Here is a 19,362-nt window from a genome sequence, read left to right as displayed (position 1 = left end):
TAATAATAATAATAATAATAATAATAATAATAATAATAATAATAAAGACATGAAGGTGAACCTCACTCCTACGATTCATCTCCCGTGGGAAAACTAAGAAATTTTCAAAAAGGCTCTGATCCACTCTCAGGAACACAGGAGAGCAATGTGGCAACTATAAAGAAAAGAGAACACGCTGCATTCTTCCAGTGAACTCAAACTATTCTTGGAAACATGAAAGCTAGAACTGATGCTGTAAAACAGCAGAAATTCCAAAGTATACTCCTTATCACAATGATAAAGTGAATATAACAAAAACAAAATAGAAAAAAAGAAGATCTAATTTTAAGCAGCTCCTATCTGCCAGGCAGTTTATATACATTATTTCATTTAACCTTCATGACTAAGGTTATGTGTCACCTTGGCTGGGCCATAATTCTCAGTGGTTTGGCAGTTAAGTAATGATGTAATTTGGCAGTTATATAATGATGTAGTTATTCTCCATTTTGTGATATAATGTAATTACGTCCATGATGTGATCAGCCAACCAGTTTGGAAGGGGAATTTCCTTGGGAGTGTGGCCTGCATCAGATATATATGTACATTCTGGCAGAGCTCACTGGCTTTTGCTCACTCTGGATCCTGCATTCAGTTCTTGGAACTTGAGCTAGTGGTCTGCTCTGTTGCCTGCCGATCTTGAGATTCATCAGCCTCTGCAGCCTGGGAGTCAGCAGCCTGCCATCTTACTGCTGGTCTTAGGATTCATTGGCCTTCACAGCCTGTGAGCCAGCATCCTGCCTTCTGACCTGCGAGTCTTGAATTTGTCAGCCCGTGCAGCTAGGTGAATCAGGAAAAGCCTCCAGCCTGACACCTGACCCACGGACTTGGGACTTGTCAGTCTCTGTGTCCATGTGAGCCATTTCTTGAGATGAATCTTTCTCTCTCTATGTATATATGCATACACTTCACTGATTTTGCTTCTCTAGAGGACTCAGCCTAAGACTCCATCCTACAAGGTAAGTGCCATTATCTTCCCAGTTTTATAGACAAGGAAGCTGAGATTTAGAGAGATTAAAAGTCCAGTCTCACAAAGCTAAGAAGTGGTGGAGCTAAGACTTGAAAGTATAACATTCTGAAATGTACAGCTTCTGCTTTCAGGCAGTGCCTCTAGAAAGTAGAAGAAATTAATAAGATAAAAATGTGAGAAAACTTGATAGATCTGGAGAATAGAATGCTGTGGTACAACCTACCTATAATTGGAGACCTGAGGAAGCTGCAAAAGGAAAGGATTCATAATTACAGACACTGCTTAAGTTCTAGGACTTAAAATAAAGCCAATATTAGAAAACAAAAGGGTAATGGTCCAGGTAGATTAAATGGAAACAACACCAGACCCTGAGACATAAGCTTCAATCCTGTTGATTCTGTATCTTTTACATTCTCGTGTCTGATTTCTTTCTACCCCTACTGCTTCTGCCTCCATCTAGGTCTTTGCCTTCTCTTGGCAGAACTTCTCCACAGGCTTCTGGTGTTTTCACTGGCCCTGTAGCCTCTGTCCCCTCCTTCTGTGCAGGTATGAAACTTCTCAGGTCTCAGAGGAGGCTGCCTCCACTTCTGGCCCCAAGGGCAGCCTTGGGTGACTCCAGGCAGTGATTCCTCTTTCCTAGTGCCACCACCACTACACACTCCACTTCCAGGTTACGGTCATGGGTCAGGTGTGGCCAGAAGACCAAAGAGCCCTCCAGGTGAACCTCGGACCCTCACTCACAGAGACAGGTGCACTTTCCTCCTAGCAGGCCGTTGTGCCAGAATGTGAGGCCCACAGCTCCTGTGACTGAGTCATGAGGCCAGCCTGCAGAGAAGGGGGCAGTTAAGAGACTGACAGGTAATTAGGTAGAGGAAATCCCCAAGAAGCCCACCCTACTCCTGTACCCACTGCTGCTGGAGCCAATAGGTTTCTTTATTGTTTAAGCCAGATGAGTTTGGGTTGCTGAAGAGCAAAACATCCTGATTGAGTTCTCTCTGCCGCCATGGTTTTGCAGTGTGGAGTATTTGTTTCTGAAGTATAAATTTTACCACTGTCCTCCCCTAGCTTCCAACACAGTGTGGCCTTCTAGCCAGGCCCATCACTGGGGACTTTCCATGATCCTGCTATACCAAACTGGTAGTTTTATTTAACACCTTCGCAAACATTCCCTCTTCTTGGAATGCTGTCTCTCTTACTCATGCCTCCCTCTAGGATACACCAGGCAACTTTTTCTTGTATGTCCGGATAAAGAACAAGATCTCTTCCTTGCCAGGGTCACCTCCTTCAGCCTAGACACCTGGTTCCTTCTTTGTACCACCTGTGTACTTGGAACCTTCCTTTTCTATGGGAATAGTTACAGTCTACCGTGCTTCCACACCTGAGCCCTGTCAGACCATGAGCCTGTTAGAGACAAGAGTTTGTATTTCTTTGTATCAGGAACATTTTTAAGAGCTCCTGGCATAGGGAAAAAAGGGCATGTGAAATATGTGTTGGGTTACACTGGATTATGGTAACCAGATTATGGTACAATTCTTAAATTGCCAGAGAAAAAACAGAATTCTCCAAGCCCCCTCCACTCTGCAAAAAAAAAAAAAAAACAAAAAAAAAAACACACGTTCACAAGAACTAAAATCAGAATAGCTTCAAACTTCTCAACTGTAGCACGAGATGATAGAAATGTTGTAGACGTCGACGGTTTTAAGAATATACGTATGATGTCTTAAAATAATAGTTTTAAAAATCTAAAACCCATCTGTCAGTTTGTTGTACTGTTAGACAGTGTTTCAAACACTAGTAGGGTCATCCGTGTTGGACAGGTTTCAGCAGAGCTTCCAGACTAAGATAGACTAGGAAGAAAGGCCTGGTGATCTACCTCGAGTAAAATGAGCCAATGAAAACTCTATGAAGCACAACAGAACACTGTCTGACTCACTTGCTTTGGACATGTCATCAGGAGGAATCAATTTCTGCAAGATGACATCATATTTGATCAAGTAGAGGGCCTGCAAGGGCCTGAAAGGAGACCCTCAGTGAGATGAACTGGCACAATAACTGCAAGGATGAACTCGAACATACCAGCGACCATGAGGATGGTGCTGCAGGGCCAGGTTGTATTTTGTTCTGTTGTACATGGGGTTGCCATGAGGCAGAGTCGACTTGATGGTGTCTATCTATCAAGTGTTAAGAATGGAATATGTACCATTAAATAATTCTAAGTGTTGAACCCAAATGATGGGTAACACATCAAAAAACGTAAGTGATGAAACAAGAAAGCTTCTCTAAACACTGATAGGAACAGACAGTGTCGATGATTGTACCGGTGACTACAAGGGTTTCAGTTCACCCGCCAAAAAAAAAAAAAAAACAAGTCTCGGGTGGATAAAAAAATAAAATCTATCAAGACTTTGCTTACTAGACATCCATCTAAATAAAACAAAAAATGGTTAAGAATAGAGAGGGAAAACAGATAAAGCATGTTTGATTAAAAAAAACTTAAAGGTCAGTTTATTTTGATAAAAATATAAAAAATAATGAATGCCTGACATTAATTAAACTTCTTGGATAGGGTTGAGTAATACGGCATCAAGTTGCTTTAAAATAAAATCTACTAGAAAAATGGTAGTGGAGATGGCTGGACATTAACACAACACAGTTACAAGGAAAGAGAGTACTTTACTATGAGCAGAAAACACAGATGGGATGGGGCTGGTGTGAAAGGTGGTAATACAAATATTAAGAGCAAACAGACATACACAGGACTGTCTTGCCATCGGCAGGAATTACCCATCTCCATGAAAAAATTTTCTGCAACAAGGGAGGATACAAATAAAAATTATAAACCCTTCCAATTAAAAGATCACTCTTTGATCCAGGCGTAAAAGTAAATGGACACTCCACAAGCCCCAGAGAAAATAGAAAGAAACTTCAAAGAACAGAAACTTTTATGGGCTTCTTTCTCTATTAGGTAGAGGTTTGAAAAAAAAAAGACAAAACAAAAACAGAAATTAGAGAAATGATAAATACATCCAAGAACTAGTTCCTTGAAAATAAAAGCAAAACAATGAAATTGACGAATCTCTGGTAATTCTAACTAAAGTAAAAGGGGAAGTCCATATTGGCCAAATTAGAGACAAAAGGGAATAAATACACACACCACACATACTAGCTGCCATCAGGTTGACCCCAACTCTTGGCGACCTTGTGTGTGTCAGAGGAGAACATCACTCTGTAGGGTTTTCAGTGGCCGATTTTTCAGAAGTAGATGTCCATGTCTTTCTTCCAAGTTGCCTCTGGGTGGACTCAAACGTCCAGACTTTTGGTTAGCAGTCAAACCTGTTAACCATTTGCACCACCCAGGGACTTCAGCGGGAATAAGTAAGAATAAAATAAATGTAGAGACTTTTCTGCTCGGTGGTCTCTCTTGGGTTTGGAAATTCCAAACTCTTCATGGAATACTGGGCTCTGCCTCCTTGGAGTGGTGGTCCTTGAATGTGGAAAGAAAGGCCCCTGGCGGGAGGGCATGTGTGGGGGTTCTAGCTATTGTGGCGTTCCAAGTTATGGGGGTTGGATGTTAACTTCAGGTTCCATCCCTTTGTATGTAGGTTGGCTGGGGTCAGTGCCGCCTTGTACCAGGAGAGGAAGGGGTGTGGCTGGGCTCTTCCTTGTGCCGTCTCAAAGGAGACCGTAATCAAGGCGTCATTCAAGACGATCTGTGTCTCTTATCCACCACCAGAGCGGGGTCAACCTGCCTAACTTTGTTGGCCTGTAATCTTATATTTTACAAGGGGCCAATTCTAGTTTTTACTCTCTACGGTATGTTCTGCCATTTTAGATACCTTAAGCTGTATTCTTTAAAAGGGTTTTGGCAGTTCAAGCTCATTTATATAACACACAAAAATAATTCAGATATCAACAGTGAAAGTGGAGAAGCCAAAAAGCAGTTATTTGCAGATGACGGGGTCATTTATCTAGAAAATCCAATGTAATCAGATTTTAAAAGTGCTAGAATTAATAAAATAGCTAATTACAAGATGGTCAAATGGAATAATGGATTCCTGTCCTCCCACAGCAACTGGGTGGACCCCTAGCCCCAAAGGCATCCCATTCACAGTAGCAAAGGGAACATCAATTGAAATATGTGAAGTAAGTGCTAAGTGGGGTTGAAAACCCTGCACCACATCACTGGAATGAAGTTGTTTGGGGTGGATCAGTGCTCTTGGTAGGAAGGGACTGCAGGTGGGAACTTGCCCCTTTGGGGCATCTGCTGTGAGCTGAGAACTGATCTGGGTATTTGACGCGTGTGCCCTTCTGTGTTCTTCATAGCGGTTCTTGGGGTTTAGAACTGTTCATTTAACATCACCTCCAAAGGGGTTAGAAATAGAGATGTCCAGGCTCCCACCCAGAGCTTCAGCAGGCTGGAGTCCCAGGAGAACCCGGGGCAGGTGTCCAGAGACACCCACGTGAAGTGCACCCTCTTGCATGCCTGAGTGCCCCCACCTCCGATTTTCGGACAAGGACAGGCAAGGCTGAGTTAGATGGAGAAGACCTATTGAGGGTTCCGCTGTCTTGGCTTGACTTTGGCATCTGCAGGCAGGAGGGGTGATGGGATGTGCGTGCATGTTTTTGTGTGTGTGACTGCATGTGTCTTTATGTTATGCATGTGTGTGGTATGCACACATGTGATGCGCATGTGTGTATGCATGTGTGTGAGTCTGCATGTGTCCATGTATGTGATTTGTGCAGTGTGTAGTGTGTGTTCACATGCATGTTTGTGGCATGTGCACATATGCAGTGTGTGCATGCACGCATGTATGCGTGTGCTTGCATGTGTGTGGCATGTGCACATGTATGGTTGTATGTGTGTCACATGTGTGCATATGCACTATGTGTATGCATGTATGAGCTTGCATGTGTGTGGCGTGTGCACATGTGCAGTGTGTGCACGTGTGCATATGTAATTGTGAGTGTGTGCTTGCATGTGTGTTGTATGTGCACATGTGGTACATGCAGACACATACGTGTGTGTGCATACATGTGCCATGCATGATGGGCTTGTCTTCACCACTGAACACAGCGGGAACTGCTGGCTTTGGAACATGCCAGCTGAACCCCAGCTCATCTCTGGGAGCTGAGTGGACACTGGCCTCCATGAAAAGACCCAGGTGCCCCGTGGAGCCCACAGGCTGCACTCCCATTCCTGCAAGGGAAGGTGGCTCCCTGCCCGAGGCCTGGGTTCCTGTTGCTAGGAAACCACCCCCTTTGATGATGTATGTTGAGCATGCCTGTGTTTGTCTTCTGCTCTCAGAAGAACAAAATTCACCACGTGGCAACGGTGAAATAATGTTGAAAACTACTTAGAAAATGAAAGCAGTGCCAAACGGTGTCTGGATCGCAGATGCCACCCTTGCTGCCAGTGCTGGTGCTCATAAAGCCGGGTCATTTCCTGCTGACCTGGCATGGCCTCCACTTGGGAACAGACTGCCTGCTGAGGGCACCCCTACTGCCTACCCAGTCTGGGGGCCTTTGGCCACCCTGGATCCCCATCACCACTCTGCAGAGCCCCGTTCCTGTGTGCCTTGTTGCCTGTCCATGCCGGGGGACTGCAGCAGTTCTCAGTCCTTGTCACCACTCTGCAGAGCCCTGTCTCCATGTCCCACCTGCCCACTCCAGGGGACTGTGGCTGTCCTTGGTCCTTGTCACCTCTCTGAAGAGCCCAGTCCCTATGTCCCCTGTGGTCATCACCACTCTAAAGAGCCCTGTCCTGTGTCCCCCCCCGGTGCCCACTCCAGGGGACTTTCGCTGTCCTCGGTCCTCATCACCACTCTGGAGAGCCCCATTCCATGTTCCCTCTGGCGTCCACTCCAGGGGACTGTGGCTATCCTCGGTCTTCATCACTACTCTGCAGAGCCCTGTCCCTGTGTTCCCTTGCCCACAGGTCATGGCGTCCAGATTTCCAGTGTGCAGCAGTGGGTTTCAGGTTCTCAGTCCCCTCCCACTTTGCTGACCCAGGTGTCAGGGCATAAAGGGCATCACCTCTTGGCACCTGGAGAAGCAGGTACTCATGTGGCTTTCTGCCCTTGGTGCCTAGTTCTGTACCTGTCACTGTCTGGGGTCTGAGATGAGGGGGAAGGGTGCTTGTCTAGGCAGAGCTTCCTGCCTCTGACTGAGCCAGCAGGGGTGAGGTGATGCTGAATCTCAGCTCTGGGGCCAGCGTGGTCAGCTCAGAGGACGGGGGCAGGGGGTCAGCGGGAGAATTGGAGGGCTTTTATAGCTGGCCACAGTGAAGCACCTCACTTCTGCCCGTGGCCCCACCTCGGCCACATCCCACTGCTCTGGACCCATCCTGGCCCCTGGTGCTCAGCCCCCATCCATGCACCAGGTGCTGCATGGCTCTTGGCCCCCACCTTGGGCCGTTGTTACCACCGACAGTTCACTTGACCGAACTCCTTTCGAGTCACCGAGTTTATTGCTGTGCTGTGTGGGCATGCTCATTGTTCCGCTGCCGCCTCCCTCGTCTGTCTGCCGCTGCTCTGGGACACCTCCGGTGAGCCATTCTGAGCCTCTCTGTCATTGCAGAGGAAGCAGGGCCAGGAGAGGGCTGGTCAGACAGACACGGGCCCCCAAAGGTGAGCCATGAGCTCAAACCTGCAGCTGGGGCATCTGGGCTGGCCCTCTGCGTGGCCCGCCCTGCCCACCGCTTCCCCAGGTGGGTGGAGGTGTCAGTGTTGAAGGCCTCTGAACTCCAGGAAGCCTCCTAAGGCATCACAATTACGGAAACAACTGTGCTAAATACCTGTGTGCAGGAGGTTCCAGGGTTCATGGGTGTCCAATTGCCTCTGCGTGTGTACTTCTACACTGTCAACAAGCGGCAGGTGTGCCCTGTGTGAGCGCAGTGGAGCCAGGGTTTGGGGGGCTGTGCTGGCAGCTGGGCGCCAGTGGTGCATCATCCTCCAAGCATGCACCCCATAAATATTCTGGTTTTTTATAGGGTGCCCAAGGGGATCTGTAAAGCCAGCCCTGCTTAGGGCCTTTGGCATCCCGGGAAGGGTGGGGAGAGCCAAGGGTAAACGTGTGGAGGCAGGGAGTTCATTAGGTGCTCAGGTGGGCTTGGCACTGTCTTATGGGAAGATCAGAAATCTGAACTTGTTCCCAGGAAGCTTCTGGTCAAGAGAAACCATGGCAAAAGAGAGCTGGCCAGAGTCTGCAGTGGTGCCTCTGGCTACATTTGGCCTGTGAACGTGACTTGTGCTATTTTAAAGAATTTTGCAATCATTTGCAGCAGTGAATAAGGAAGACCAAAGAAGAGCTGATGCCTTTGAATTATAGCGTTGGCAAAGAATATTGCATATACCATGGACTGCTGGAAGAAAGGACTAATCTGTCTCAGAAGAACAGCCAGAATGCTCTTTAGAAGCAAGGATGACGAGACATCATCTCATGTGCTCTGGGCATCAGGAGAGACCAGTCCCTGGAGAAGGACATCATGCCTGGTAAAGTAAAGGGTCAGCAAAAGAGAGGAAGACCCTCAATGAGATGGACTGACACAGTGGCTGCAACAATGGGCTCAAGCCGAGCAACAATGGTGAGGATGGTGCAGGACCAGGCAGTGTTTCGTTCCATTGTACACAGTGTTGCTATGAGTCGGAAGCGACTAGATGGCCCCTAACAACAACAGCAACATCGAATGTCTGGAATTTTCACTTATGAAACCTGGATTTTTTATTGCTTTTGGAAGTGGGAAATTTGCCCCATAGAGTCCACACTTCCCTGTTTTTCTGTGAGCATGGACGCCCTGGGGGAGGAATGCCCGCCTCTGGCCCCTTCACTGCTGACCTCCCTCGCCTGGGCCTGCAGGCGCTTGAGCAAGCGGCACCGGCTGGAAAGCTGTCACTTCCATGTGCAGACACACAGGGTGGCTGTGCTCACAGGAGTGGTACCGGCCTGGCAGCTGATAGGGCCCTGTTTTCTGGGTGGCCGCCCCCAAGATTGAGCTCAAGGAACGCTAAGACAGGCCCCACACCCACATTTTTTCTGATTCTGTGCAGAGCATTTTTCCTGAGTATTTTCTAAGTTAGAGACCCAACATTGAGAATTTCCTGCTACAGGGTTATGGGTGGAGACCTGGACTTCTTCTGGTTGGTTAGGAGTTGAAACCTACGGGTTCTTTGTAACCTCTGAGCCCCCCGTAATTATCCCTGGCACCCACAGAAGTTTGCTGCCCATGGCCCATGGTCCTTTTGGGAAGGAGCATGAACACCTGCCAGGTCCCAGACCCTTGCGTTCCTCAGGAACCCATTCAACTCTCTGCTCCATATGGCCTGGGAAGGCGGGAGAAAGCCTAGGGTAGCCAGATAAAACCCAGGAATCCCAGTTAAATCTGAACTTAAGAAAAACGATGAATTTTTTTTTTTTTAAGTGTAAGTAGCTGAGTCTGAATTTGACTCAATAGCAATAGGTTTTGTTTTGTTTTTTGGAGGTTCCAAACACTGCATGGCACGTACTCACACTAAAAACCCTTATTGTTTGTCCGGAATTCAAGTTTAACTGGATGTCTTGTACTTTTTGTTGTTGTCCTTAAATCTGGTAACCCTGCTTGTGTCTCCAAGGGCGACACCCAAGTGGTCAGGCCAGCTCCACCTGTCATCCTTCTTGGGCTGCCATCCGACGTTGCTCACCCGGACAGCATTGAATATCTAGAAGGTGGCTTTCAGGGGCAGTAGCCTCCCCATAATTGGCTGTCAGCATTTCGCTCCAGGTGTCCATGAGCTCCCATCCACGGCTTCCTGAACAGGTAACAGCTGCCCTTAAGGAGTTTGCATTGGTCAGGAAGGGGTCTGCAGACTTCTGGAAGGCATGGCGCACTCACACATCCTTAGCGCATTGCATCATTCGATCAGTAACAGATCCATGTTGAGATCCTCCTCGGTGTATTAGGTACAGGAAAGGGTATATATTTAAAAATATGACGTGGATTTATTGAGGCCTGGTGGTGTAGTGGTTAAAAGCTCGGGTGCTAACCAAAAGGTGGGCAGTTCGAATCCACCAGCTGCTCCTTGGAAACTATGGGGCAGTTCTATTCTGTCCTATAGGGTCGCTATGAGTTGGAATTGACTCAAAGGCAGCCAGTGTGGTTTTGAGTAGTGCAAATGGTTAATGCGCTCTGCTGATAACTGAAAGGCTGGAGGTTCAAGTCCACTCAGAGGTGCCTCGAGAGAAAGGCCTGGCGATCTACGTCCATTGAAAACCCTGTGGAGCATAGTCGTACTCTGACACGTGGGGTCATCATGAGTCAGAGCAGACTTGGCGGTGACTGGTTTTTACTACCCATCAGGAGCCGTGCTAGGCATGGGGACACCCCAGGGGGACATCGGTGCCCTCAGCCCAGCCACAGAGGTGGGTCAGAGGCATCCTATCCCACCACGCTCCTGAAAGAGGGGCTGTTATGGCCAAGGCCTTCGGGAAGCGCTTGGCAGTGGTGGGGCATTTGAGGCCGGGCCCTGCAGGGGAAGCCTGCCATCCTAGGCAGTTATGGTGGAGACAGAACAAGTGGAGGCAGGGTGGGGCGGGTCCACCCATGCCTGAAGGGAGGGTGGGTGAAACACATCCGGGTCTGTTCCCTCTTGTCCCTCTCCTCTCTCCTGAGGGCATTTCCTTTTTCTAAAATTTGTTTTATTTTTTGTTATTATTGTTGAGACATACACAGCAGAATGTACACCAATTCAACAGTTTCTAGCTGTACAATTAAGCAACATTGATTACGTTCTTCGAGTTGTACAACCATTCGCACCCTCCTTTTCCAGGTAGTTCCTCCCCCATTAACATAAACTCGCCACCCCCTAAGGTTCATCTCTGGTCTTTCTAGTTGCTGTTGTCAATTTGTAGACCTTAAAAGAGCACAATGCTCAAGGCAGATATTCTTTACTAGTTAAGTTAAACTGTTGTTTAGTTTTAAGAAGACTTAAATATATACATATATTTATATTTTTTTATTGTACTTTAGATGATTTACAGAGCAAGCTAGTTTCTCATTAAACAATTAATACACGTTTTGTGACATTGGTTGCCAACCCCACAACATGTCAACACTCTCCCCTTCTCAACCTCGGGTTCCCTATTACCAGCTTTCCTGTCCCCTCCTGCCTTCTAGTCCTTGCCCCTGGGTTGGTGTGCCCCTTTAGTCTTGTTTTGTTTTATAGGCCTGTCTAACCTTTGGCTGAAGGGTGAACCTCAGGAGTGACCTCATTACTGGCTGTAAGGATGTCCAGGGGCCATAATCTAGGGGTTTCTCCAGTCTCTGTCAGACTAGTAATCTGTTTTTTTTTGTGTGAGTTAGAATTTTGTTCTACATTTTTCTCCAGCTCTATCCGGGAGCCTCTATTGTGATCCCTGTCAGAGCAGTCAGTGATGGTAGCTGGGCACCATCTAGTTGTGCTGGACTCAGTCTGGTGGAGGCCGTGGTATTTGTGTTCCGTTAGTCCTTTGGACTAATCTTTCCCTTGTGTCTTTGGTTTTCTTCATTCTCTTCAGGTGATAGTTTTGGTTTAAGGTTTAAAGATGATATGAGGGGGCAGTGGTTTCAGGGATGGAGGGCATTTTGTTTTTTTAATAATTTTTATTGAGCTTTAAGTTAACGTTTACAAATCAAGTCAGTTTGTCACATATAAGCTTATATACACCTTACTCCATACTCCCACTTACTCTGTCCCTAATGAGTCAGCCCGCTCCCTCCTTCCAGTCTCTCCTTTCGTGACAATTTTGCCAGTTTCTAACCCTCTCTACCCTCCTATCTCCCCTCCAGACAGAAGATGCCAACACAGTCTCAAGTGTCCACCTGATACAAGTAGCTTACTCTTCGTCAGCATCTCTCTCCTACCCATTGTCCAGTCCCTTCCATGTCTGATGAGTTGTCTTCGGGAATGGTTCCTGCCCTGGGCCAACAGAATGTTTGGGGATCATGACTGCCGGGATTCCTCTAGTCTCAGTCAGACCATTAAATCTGGTCTTTTTATGTGAATTTGGGGTCTGCATCCCACTGATCTCCTGCTCCCTCAGGGGTTCTCTTTTGTGCTTCCTGTCAGGGCAGTCATCGGTTGTGGCCGGGCACCATCTAGTTCTTCTGGTCTCAGGATGATTTAAGTCTCTGATTCATGTGGCCCTTTCTGTCTCTTGGGCTCATAGTTATCATGTGTCCTTGGTGTTCTTCATTCTCCTTTGATTCAGGTGGGTTGAGACCAATTGATGCATCTTAGATGGCCGCTTGTTAGCATTTAAGACCCCCAGACGCCACACTTCAAAGTGGGATGCAGAATGTTTTCATAATAGAATTATTTTGCCAATTGACTTAGAAGTCCCCTTAAGCCATAGTCCCCAAATCCCCGCCCTTGCTCTGCTGACCTTTGAAGCATTCAGTCTATCCCAGAAACTTCTTTGCTTTTGGTCCAGTCCAGTTGAGCTGACCTTCCGTGTATTGAGTATTGTCCTTCCCTTCACCTAAAGTAGTTCTTATCTACTAACTAATCAGTAAATAACCCTCTCCCACCCTCCCTCCCTCCCCCTCTCGTAACCACAAAAGTATGTGTTCTTCTCAGTTTATACTGTTTCTCAAGATCTTATAATAGTGGTCTTATACAGTATTTGTCCTTTTGCCTCTGACTCATTTCACTCAGCATAATGCCTTCCAGGTTCCTCCATGTTATGAAATGTTTCACAGATTCGTCACTGTTCTTTATCAATGCGTAGTATTCCATTGTGTGAATATACCACAATTTATTTAACCATTCATCCATTGATGGACACCTTGGTTGCTTCCAGCTTTTTGCTATTGTAAACAGAGCTGCAATAAACATGGGTGTGCATATATCTGTTCGTGTGAAGGCTCTTATTTCTCTAGGGTATATTCCGAGGAGTGGGATTTCTGGGTTGTATTTCTAACTGTTTAAGATAACGCCAGATAGATTTCCAAAGTGGTTGTACCATTTGACATTCCCACCAGCAGTGTATAAGAGTTCCAATCTCTCCGCACCCTCTCCAACATTTATTCTTTTGTGTTTTTTGGATTAATGCCAGCCTTGTTGGAGTGAGATGGAATCTCATCGTAGTTTTAATTTGCATTTCTCTAATGGCTAATGATCGGGAGCATTTTCTCATGTATCTGTTGGCTGCCTGAATATCTTCTTTAGTGAAGTGTGTGTTCATATCCTTTGCCCACTTCTTGATGGGGTTGTTTGTCTTTTTGTGGTTGAGTTTTAACAGAATCATATAGATTTTAGAGATCAGGCGCTGATCGGAGATGTCATAGCTGAAAATTCTTTCCCAGTCTGTAGGTGGTCTTTTTACTCTTTTGGTGAAGCCTTTAGATGAGCATAGGTGTTTGATTTTTAGGAGTTCCCAGTTATCTGGTTTCTCTTCGTCATTTTTGGTAATGTTTCGTATTCTGTTTATGCCTTGTATTAGGGCTCCTAACGTTGTCCCTATTTTTTTCTTCCATGATCTTTATTGTTTTAGTCTTTATGTTTAGGTCTTTGATCCACTTGGAGTTAGTTTTTGTGCGTGGTGTGAAGTATGAGTCCTGTTTCGTTTTTTCGCAAATGGATATCCAGTTATGCTAGTACCATTTGTTAAAAAGACTATCTTTTCCCCAATTAACTGACACTGGGCCTTTGTCAAATATCAGCTGCTCATATGTGGATGGATTTATATCTGGGTTCTCAATTCTGTTCCTTCGGTCTATGTGCCTGTTGCTATACCAGTACCAGGCTGTTTTGACTACTGTGGTTGTATAATATGTTCTAAAATCAGGTAGAGTGAGGCCTCCCACTTTCTTCTGCTTTTTCAGTAATGATTTACTTCTCCAAGGCTTCTTTCCCTTCCATATGAAGTTGGTGATTTGTTTCTCCATCACATTAAAAAATGTCATTGGAATTTGGATGGGAAGTGCATTGTATGCATAGATGGCTTTTGGCAGAAGAGACATTTTTACGATGTTAAGTCTTCCTATCCGTGAGCAAGGTATGTTTTCCCACTCAAGTAGGTGCTTTTTAGTTTCTTGCAGTAGTACTTTGTAGTTTTCTTTGTATAGGTCTTTTACATCTTTGGTAAGATTTATTCCGAAGTATTTTATCTTCTTGGGGGCTACTGTGAATGGTATTGATTTGGTGATTTCCTCTTCGATGTTCTTTTTGTTGATGTAGAGGAATCCAAGTGATTTTTGTATGTTTATCTTATAACTGAGACTCCGCCAAACTCTTCTATTAGTTTCAGTAGTTTTCTGGAGGATTCCTTAGGGTTTTCTGTACATAAGATCATGTCATCTGCAAATAGAGATAATTTTACTTGGAAGGCATTTTTTTTGATGGAAGCTCTCCAACTAACCCACTCACCTTATCACCCCCTTGTTCATTCTCTCCCCATCCTACCAGCAAGACTTAACTCCAACCTGGGTTAACCCTTCTCGCTCCATGCCTGCACTGAGGAGCTGGGTGTTGCTGGTGAAAATCCACATCCTGCTGCCTGGCCTCAGCTTAGCATCAGGACCACCGGCATCACAGGACCTTCAGCCGGCAGGTCAACCCACCTGCCCTTTCCTTGTATGTGTCCTTTCCCACTCTTCAACATACTTATTTCAAACTATCTTCCCCTCCTTGACTTGTCAAACTCCCCATGTAGCTGTCTTGACCAGTCTCCCAGTGGTGACTTTGCTTCATCCTTCACTGAGCAACTAGAAACAACAGTATGGGACCCCGACCCCCCAGCACTCCATCTCCTGGCACCTGCACGTGACCCTCCCTTCCTGCTAGAACAAAGACCCCTGCCCCCACTAGGGACCACCTCTCCTCTGCTCAGGAACCCTCTGCTCTGGCCCTCACTGCTGGGCCCCTGTTCTGGCACCACCCATTTCTGTCTTCCTATTAGACTATGGCCTTCACACGCAAGGAACATGTGTGGAGGAGTCACATGTCAAGATGTCCCTCTAGGACCCCACGTCCCCCTCAGCTCCTGCTGTGTTTCCCCAGAGCCATGAAGGCCCCTGTGTGGACCAGGCGTGAGCCCTTGAGTGGATACCAGTGTCTTCTGATTGGTGGAGGAGCGATGTATTTCCTCTGCTGTGAGGTGACCACATGGCCGTGTCTGGTTCCCCTGGGTCCCGTGTGGGGACCATGACCCCCAGCTGCAGACCTATTCACTCTTGTCTTGCTCCTCATCTGTTGACCACCCAGCAGGCGTGCCAAGCTTGGCTCCAGAGACACTTCTTCAGGGAGCCTCTTTCCTTGGCTGCCCATAAAAAAAAAAAAACAAAAACCCAGTGCCGTTGAGCTGCCCATATCCGTCCCAAGTAGACTTCCTAAGCTCCTTGGCATAGCCTGTCACTGTAAAGTTTCATGTTTGGGGGCGTGCTTTTCAAATACTGAAGGACCTGCTAGAAGTGCAGGACTTGCTCATGGTCTCATGGTCTCACCACTCCTGCGATGGAGCCGGGACCAAACCTCCCGACTGGCCTTGCGCTGACCACAGCACAGGGCCTGTTGTGTTATTTATGGTAACAGCTGCCGCCAGGCACTTTCATGAGAGTGCAGAGAGGAGGGGGCTGCAAGTGGGCAGGCAGTCACTCTCCACATGCTTCCAAGTCTCCATCACCTTCACAGAGGGTCAGTTTACCATTGAGGGAAGTGAGGGGGAAACATCAATAAAAAGGGAAGGAATGCGGAGAAAGCACAACACTGGTATGTCGCTGGCGGGGTTGTAAATGCTACAGCTGCCGTGGAAAACAGTGTGATGATTTCTCAAAAAGTTAAACAGAATTACCGTCTTACCCGACACTTCCAGCTCCCGGAAGAACTGAAAGCAGGGACACAATCAGACACTTGTACAACAATATTCATTGCAGCATTATTCACGTTAGCCAGAAGGTGGAAACAACCCAGTGTTTGTCAGCAGATGAATGGATAAACAAAATGTGGTCCATCCATACTACAGAATATTAAAAAAATATTACTCAGGCACAAAAAGAAATCAAGTCCTAATACATACTACCACATGGCTGAACCTTGAAAATATTACACTGAGTGAAATCAGTCACAAAAGGACAAATGTTGTTTTTTTAATTTTAACTATTTTTTATAATTTTTTATTGTGCTTTAAGTGAAAGCTTACAAATCAAGTCAGTCTCTCACACAAAAACTTATATACACCTTGCTACGTACTCCCAGTTGCTCTCCTCCTAATGAGACAGCCCGCTCCCTCCCTCCATTCTCTCTTTTCCTGTCCATTTCGCGAGCTTCTACCCCCCTCTACCCTCTCATCTTCTTTCCAGGCAAGAGATGCCAACATAGTCTCAAGTGTCCACCTGATCCAAGAAGCTCACTCCTCGACAGCATCCCTCTCCATCCCATTGTCCAGTCCCATCCCTGTCTGAAGAGTTGGCTTTGGGAATGGCTCCTGTCCTGGGCCAACAGAAGGTCTGGGGGCCATGACCACTGGGGTCCTTCTAGCCTCAGTCAGGCCATTAAGTCTGGTCTTTTTATGAGAATTTGGGGTCTGCATCCCACTGTTCTCCTGCTCCCTCAGGGGTTCTCTGTTGTGTTCCCTGTCAGGGCAGTCATTGGTTGTAGCCAGGCACCAACTAGCTCTTCTGGTCTCAGACTGATGTAGTCTCTGGTTTATGTGGCCCTTTCTGTCTCTTGGGCTTGTAATTACCTTGTGTCCTTGGTGTTCTTCATTCTCCTTTGATCCATGTGGATTGAGACCAACTGATGCATCTTAGATGGCCACTTGCTAATGTTTAAGACCCCAGATGCCTCTTTCCAAGGTGGAATGCAGAATGTTTTCTTAATAGATTTTATTATGCCAATTGACTTAGATGTCCCCTGAAACCATGGTCCCCAGACCCCTGCCCGTGCTACGCTGGCCTTTGAAGCATTCAGTTTATTCAGGAAACTTCTTTGCTTTTGGTTTAGTCCAGTTGTGCTGACCTCAGCTGTATTGTGTGTAATCTTTCCCGTCACCTAAGGTAGTTCTTATCTACTGTCTAATCAGTGAATACCCCTCTCCCAACTCCCTCCCTGCTCTCGTAACCACCAAAGAATATTTTCTTTGTTTAAACTGTTTTCTTGAGTTCTTATAATAGTGGTCTTATACAATATTTGTCCTTTTGCAACTGACTAATTTCAGTCACCACAATGCCTTCCAGATTCCTCCATGTTATGAAATGTTTCACAGATTCATCACTGTTCTTTATCAATCTGTAGTATTCCATTGTGTGACCAAAAAAAAAAAAAAACCCTAACGCAGTGCCGTTGAGTTGATTCTGCTCATAGCGACCCTATAGGACAGAGTAGAACTGCCCCATAGAGTTACCAAGGAGTGCCTGGAAGATTCGAACTGCCGACCCTTTGGTTAGCAGCTGTAGCACTTAACCACTATGCCACCAGGGTTTCCCATTGTGTGACTATACCATAATTTATTTATCCATTCATCTGTTGATGGGCACCTTGGTTGCTTCAATCTTTTTTGCTATTGTAAACAGTGCTGCAACAGTGCTGCAATGAACATAGGTGTGCATATATCTGTTCATGTAAAGGCTCTTATTTCTCTGGGATATATTCCAAGGAGTGGGTGGGTTATGGTAGTTCTATTTCTAGCTTTTTAAGGAAGCACCAAATCGATTTCCAAAGTGGTTGTACCATTTTACATTCCCACCAGCAGTTTATAAGTGTTCCAATCTCTCCACAGCCTCTTCAAGATTTATTGTTTTGTGTTTTTTGGATTAATGCCAGCCTTGTTGGAGTGAGATGAAACCTCATTGTAGTTTTGATTTGCATTTCTCTAATGGCTAATGATCGTGAGCATTTCCTCATGTATCTGTTAGCTGCCTGAATGTCTTCTTTAGTGAAGTGTCTGCTCATATCTTCTGCCCATTTTTTTAATTGGGTTATTTGTCTTTTTGCAGTTGAGTTTTTGCAGTATCATGTAGATTTTAGAGATCAGGCGCTGACTGGAAATGTCATAGCTAACAACCTTTTCCCAGTGTGTAGGTAATCTTTTTACTGTTTTGGTGAAGTCTTTGGATGAGCATAAGTGTTTGATTTTTAGTAGCTCCCAGTTATCTAGTTTTTCTTTTGTATTGTTAGTAATGTTTTGTATACTGTTTATGCCATGTATTAGGTCTCCTAAAGTTGTCCCTATTTTTTCTTCCATGATATTTAGGTCTTTGATCCATTTTGAGTTAGTTTTTGTGCATGGAGTGAGGTATGGGTCTTGTTTCATTTTTCTGCAGATGGATATCCAGTTATGCCAGCACCATTTGTTAAAAAAGACTGTCTTTTCCCCATTTAACTGTCTTGGGACCTTTGTCAAATATCAACTGCTCATATGTGGATGGATTTATGTCTGGATTCTCAATTCTGTTCCACTGGTCCACGTATCTGTTGTATCAGTACCAGGCTGTTTTGGCTACTGTGGCGGTATAATAGGTTCTAAAATCAGGTAGAGTAAGGCCTCCCACTTTGTTCTTCTTTTTCAGTAATGTTTTACTTCTCCGGGGCCTCTTTCCCTTCCATATGAAGTTGGTGATTTGTTTCTCCATCTCGTTAAACAATGCCATTGGAATTTGGATTGGAATTGCATTAAATATAAAGATCACTTTTGGTAGAATAGACATTTTTATAATGTTGAGACTTCCTATCCATGAGCAAGGTATGTTTTTCCACTTATTTAGGCCTCTTTAGGTTTCTTGCAGAAGGATATTGTAGTTTTCTTTGTATAAGTCTTTTACATCTCTGGTAAGATTTATTCCTAAGTATTTTATCTTCTTGGGGGCTACTGTAAATGGCATTGATTTGGTGATTTCCTCTTTGATGTTCTTTTTGTTGGTGTAGAGGAATCCAACTGATTTTTGTATGTTTGTCTTGTATCCCAATACTCTGCTGAACTCTTCTATTAGTTTCAGTAGTTTTCAGGAGGATTCCTTAGGGTTTTGTGTGTGTAAGATCATGTCATCTGCAAATAGAGATAATTTTACTTCTTCCTTGCCAATCTGGATGTCGTTTATTTCTTTTATCCAGCCTAGTTGCCCTGGCTAGGACCTCCAGCACAATGCTGAATGAGAGTGGTGATAAAGGGCATCCTTGTCTGGCTCCTGATCTCAATGGGAATGTTTTCAGGCTCTCTCCATTTAGGATGATGTTGGCTGTTGGCTTTGTATAAATGCTGTTCATTATGCTGAAGAATTTTCCTTCTATTCCTATTGTGCTGGGAGTTTTTATCATGAATGGGTGTTGAACTTTGTCAAATGTCTTTTCTGCATCAGTTGATAAAATCATGTGATTCTTGTCTTTTGATTTATTTATGTGATGGTTTAC

This window comes from Loxodonta africana, chromosome 16 (assembly GCF_030014295.1).
Source record: "Loxodonta africana isolate mLoxAfr1 chromosome 16, mLoxAfr1.hap2, whole genome shotgun sequence".
Classification (NCBI taxonomy): domain Eukaryota; kingdom Metazoa; phylum Chordata; class Mammalia; order Proboscidea; family Elephantidae; genus Loxodonta; species Loxodonta africana.
Note: the sequence above shows the minus strand (reverse complement) of the source record.